Here is a 5335-nt window from a genome sequence, read left to right on the forward strand (position 1 = left end):
AAAGTGCAACTGTCAAATGTTCTGCCTGCAATTATTGGAGACCACAAAATTCATTATTTTATTCCATGTGTATTTTCTTCGTTAAGCGGATGATTAATTCGTTCAACAGCATTTTAGTCTGCCAATTATCCAAATTGACATCTGGCTAATAAAAAAAATTATGATTAAAAAAAAAAAAAAACCCCAATCTGTCGGGCCTAAATCTGAATACTCGAGAGACGAGAAGAGCAAGTGAAGCTGGGCGCCTGTATGGCGTTTTGGACCAGCGTATCCTTTCATCGTCCCGGATGACCTTTTCTGACCCCGCGCGATCGTTGTGTCCTCCCAGGTTTCTGGTCCAGTTCAAGCAGGACAAAGTGGGGCGCCATGTTTCTTTTTGAGCAGTGATGATGTTGGCCTTGAAAAATGGGATGCATTTACTGCTCGAATTGTTCCATAGCTCTAATTTTATTCCGAATTTTAAAAGTAAATATTTTTTAAAAGTTGCAGACATTCACAAGTTGCAAAGGAATGACCAGTTTGAAGCTTTACTCATCTCGCCAAGACAAAGACAAACTTAAGCAGGAGCTCAGGCGCCACCACAGCTCTAACACTTTGTGCCATTTTTGGTGGCCGAGAAAACGTGCCACAGAAATTTGGGTTCATCGGCGTCGGAAGACGGGAAAATAATTGGTTGCGAGCGGCGGCGCTCGCTCTGCCTGGATGTGGACAGCGGTAAGATAAGCAAGTCGGAGCCCCGACTGGCCCTCGACTCGTCCGCTTTTAAGCCGCCTCAAGCGGCTCGGCTTAAAAGGCGCGATGACGTGTGGGAGCTGTTGGGTCCACAACTTGAAAATACTGCACTTGCTTTTATACTTTGATAGAACCAAAAAAAAAAAAAAAAGATTGTAAGCCGTGTTTTCTGGCTACTGCCTGAAAAGAAAAAAACGATGTGGGCTGTTGAATTGTGAGATTGTTGTACAACTTGTTTTGATTTTTAAATTCATAATTCCGATGTGCCAATGACTTGTCATGTGTTGGTGTACACGCAGAGAAATGCAGAGATGGGCCCCCTCGTACTTATTATAATTATCATTGCCAAAGAAAAAATAATAATAATAATTTGGAGATGGGGACCGTAATCGGCATGTGATTAATTCTTTATTTAATTTTTTTTTCCTCTCTACTATAGCCAGTGTGATCCATGCCAAGCTTTTATTTAATCTGCAACAGTACAAAAGCGATGATAAACTACCAAGAATCATGAGATGGTACCTCAACGTTCCGAGCTGGCTTGATTCCACTTCCGGGCTTTTCCGTTTCTCCTGTGCAATATAAGTTTGTTTGGTGTTTTTTTTTTCTCTCTCTCTCTCTCTCTCTCTGTCAGCTAAGCAGTAGGGCGCGGCCTTAAGCTGTGTGGCCTTTGCATGGACTCTCATCCTCGGATATCCTCATTTGTACAACTTTGTGAAATTGCAGCTTTTCCAGCTATATCTTGAGCAATTTTCTTTTTTTCTTCTTTGCAGAGAATAACCAAACGCTGAGCACATGTATGATGATGTGTTTGAGGAATTGCAGGGCGTTTGATCAGGTTTTTTTTTTTTTTTTGTTCCCAGCTTTTCGGGGAATATGATATTCAACAAAAGGAGTTGTTGACGTGATTATTGATATTTACCGGTGAGGAAAAAAATCCCCTTTAACGGGGGAATGTGCTTCAGTGGAGTCGTGTTTCAAAGTACCTCTGGTTTGTGGTGTGTACTTTTCAATGTCACCTATGACACTGAGACTACTGCTTGCGAACACTTGTTCCTTTTTTGGGACGTGCAGTTTCAATGCACCTTTTTGCTTACTCACATTTTCTTCCCTCGGTGTCTTGTGGCTTACAGCAGCTTTTGTGCCTAACATGAAGAAAACAAAACTATTTGTTTCCTGAGACAGAACACAGAAATGTTCCAATGTAACAGATACAATCAATCTTTTTTTTTTTTTAATGAAATAAAGATCAGTCATAAATAAAGGTTAGCATGGCGATGTTTTCTTTCCGTGCTGTAATTTATGGCAGCGCTGGATGTCGTTTTCCCTCACTGTACATGAGGGACCGTAAATTATTGCTGAATGATGGATGGCCTTTCTGGATTGTTTGGCAGCGTTTGCTCCTGGCAGAACTGTTTAAAATGCATTCTCACAGTATTAGTAAAACGGCGCATTTGTTTATAATAGTTTGCAAAATTCTTTTCTTTTAGAAGTGATGCATTTTCAACCTGGTTTCAATAGTTATGGGGGGGGGGTTGTTTGTTTTTTGAGAATTTAAAATCATGGCTTTCCTTCCCAACCATTTTTCACTGGTGCAAAGTAGAGTCAACGCACTAAGAAAAAAAAATGTTTATTTCTAAAAACTCTGTATTTTGCTGTAGTTCCATTTTTGGAAGTTATCTTTTCAATCAAAAGTTTGTATTTAACTATTTTTCAGTATTTTAGTCAAATGATGAATGAAAGTATTTTCTAGAAGCTGAATATTTTCCACGCAGTTTTCGATTTTTTTTTAATTTAAACCTTTCTAGAAGTGATTCTGTTTTTATTTAGAGAGTAAATTTGCAGTAGCTGAAAGTTAAGATCCTTAAAAGGCGATTTTCTACAGAATAGAGAAGGATTTTTTCCCCCCAGTAAATCTCAAGACAAAAGCCAATTCTAGTGAGATCTCGCGAGAAGTCTGCTTTTTCCATCATTCTCATCTCCGTTTTTGAGACACTTCAAAGCTTTCTGCACGCTACCTCTCCTCGTACACAGTTCAAAATCGTCCGATTGTTCCTTCTCGCATTCCTGTGAGGCCGCCTCTGGTTTTATTTATGAGCCGTGTATCAACAAAACGGGGGTCCGGACAACTCAGACCGGACCTTGTAGTCCGGCGTCCGTCCAGATGTTTTCCATCACATCTGGGACGACTTGTCCAGGGTTACATTCCGTGGTTTGCGAAGCCCCGGCGGCAGCGGGTCTCCGGGGAGCGGCCCTTTAGATTGAGCTAAAAATAGCACAGCAACCATTTTGGGCTGCGCGAAGAACTAGTTCCCACCGTCGAGGAGGTCTGGGAAAGGAAGGAGACCCGGCCGGCCTCCCGCCACCCCACGCCTGGATCGTCGAAACCGAGTGAGAGCTCATTGGGACGGTCCCGCTGCGATCTAAAACGCAAGGACCACGCGAAGGGGAACGGTTTCCTCGGGGGCGGTTCTGTCGAACCCAGAAGAGGTCTGAAGGAGCGTGGGTGGATGCTAAATTACTCTGAATGATTCGGTGGTCTTTGGCGGCACCGTGTGGAGATTGACATTACTGTTTAAAAAAAAAACTGTAAACCCCGTAATTTATGAGTACCCACGGTGACGTCACCCGAATTTGTACGCGTATGCCACGAACGCCGCAGTCAGGCCATGATAACCGTTAAATATTTTAATGGAAAAAAATGTCGAGGCCATAAATGTCAAACAATTACACGAACGACTGCGTATTCTTGCCCATACGCGGAAGCCAGTTCAACCGAGCGGTTCGTAACCTTGAAGCGTCGTGTATTCGTTTCGTGTTCAGGTTCGAGCCGTTTTCATAACATTACGACATAGCCGCTAGGGGGCGCCATGTTTCTTTTTGAGCAGTGATGATGTTGGCCTTGAAAAATGGGATGCATTTACTGCTCGAATTGTTCCATAGCTCTAATTTTATTCCGAATTTTAAAAGTAAATATTTTTTAAAAGTTGCAGACATTCACAAGTTGCAAAGGAATGACCAGTTTGAAGCTTTACTCATCTCGCCAAGACAAAGACAAACTTAAGCAGGTTACACTCATACCGATTTTTCTTTTTTAAAATGTGAGCGACCCCACTCACGTCACCACACGTACAAGGAGACCTCCACTGACAATTGTGAATCTCCTACCCCAAACCAGATGTCACTGGAAGTACCAAGACAGTCCTGTGAGAGGCAGCACAGTGCCACAAAGCATCTAGACTGCAAAATAGTTTAACTACTGATCAAAACAACAGTGGCGCTCAATCTTTTTAGAACAAATATCCCCTCAAAAAGAAGTCTCAGCTGTCTAGCATTCAAATGCAGTCGCGCAGTACGTCCTAAATACAGGTGACCCATAGGTGTGGCATTGTTGTAACATCCCAAAGGTTATTTGGACACAGTTGACCGACAATACTCAGAGGCATGTATTATTTATTCTCTGTGAAGAACTAATATTACTGCAGCTTACTGAGCACTAACCATCTCCATGTTCATCACTATTTGTGTAATTCTTTGCTTGCTGTTTAGTTTGACAATGACCTCCACTTGGTCATGGCATTGTAAGTGCGGCTGTCTGGAGGGAGGGCCATGAGGCTGCAAGGACTTTGATTAATGATTGCAATTGGGTGGAGCAGAATTTGTGTGCCCACTCGCCCTCGTGCCACCAATGGCTTCATCAATTTGTAGCCATTATCACGTCAATATAGGCCAGAAAAGAGGAAGGAGGGGAATTAGGGGTTAAGGGGCGGGGTTAAAAAGAAAAATGGGGAAAAGAAGACCCCTTCTGCACCATCTGTTGATTGTGAACCAAAAAAAAAAAAAAAACAAGCCAAGAAAAGCCTGCTAGAACAGCTGAACTTATCTGCAAGAAAGCTCAGCAAAGAGCAAAACAGGGGCTCTAAGATTGAACCCTGTGGAGCGCCACAAGACTCTAAATGAATGATATGAATTTTTGTCTATTTTGTGCCCTGTAATTGTAGAAAATCTGTGAACCGATTAGCATTGTTTGCATCATTATACTCAAATTAAAGACGGAAATTGGTGATCAGACACCTTTTTTTTCCCCAGTCCTGAACGCAGGGTTTTCTCGGCAACATTACCAAATGTCAAACCCTGCTTGGTGTTGATATAGACTGCTAACAAACAAGGATTTGCAACTTTGCCCCACCTACTCTGCATGATTGGCTACTGTCTGAATTGACAGGCTGTAAATCACAATCACCGTGAACTAAACCTACACTTCTCCCTCATGTGACCTTTCATTCTTGTTAACAACATGACGCACCCCTCCTCACTTGAAGTACCGGTACGCATGTTGTTCTGTCCGGACTCATGAGGTGCTGGCGGACCATGAAGAGGAGTCGAAACGCAATCTTGAGATGAGAGGTGCTATGCCTCCATCTTTTGAGGTGGCGATAAAGTGTTACGGTTCACCACGTACGCAATCGCCCGCACGTCACATTTGATTAAAGCCAGCACGCATGAATTGGTGGGCGTGGCCGTGCACCGTGCGGCTAATTGGACTGCCTCCACGATGACACGGTGGAGAGAATGATGAGGATTCAATGTAAATAGAAGGAGG

The 5335-nt window shown here is 42.9% G+C and overlaps 1 long non-coding RNA gene across 1 annotated transcript in view; it reads left to right on the forward strand.

Annotated features, from left to right (window-relative positions):
* Window positions 1–2001, forward strand: part of LOC109522121 (uncharacterized) — a 4494-nt gene extending 2493 nt beyond the window's left edge. The window contains exon 2 of the long non-coding RNA XR_002169510.1: window positions 1571–2001. This is a non-coding gene — a long non-coding RNA (uncharacterized LOC109522121). The remainder of the gene's footprint in view (window positions 1–1570) is intronic.
* Window positions 2002–5335: the final 3334 nt, after the last annotated feature.

The sequence above is a fragment of the Hippocampus comes genome, unplaced genomic scaffold, assembly GCF_001891065.2.
Source record: "Hippocampus comes isolate QL1 unplaced genomic scaffold, H_comes_QL1_v1.1 scaffold214, whole genome shotgun sequence".
Taxonomy (NCBI): Eukaryota; Metazoa; Chordata; class Actinopteri; order Syngnathiformes; family Syngnathidae; genus Hippocampus; species Hippocampus comes.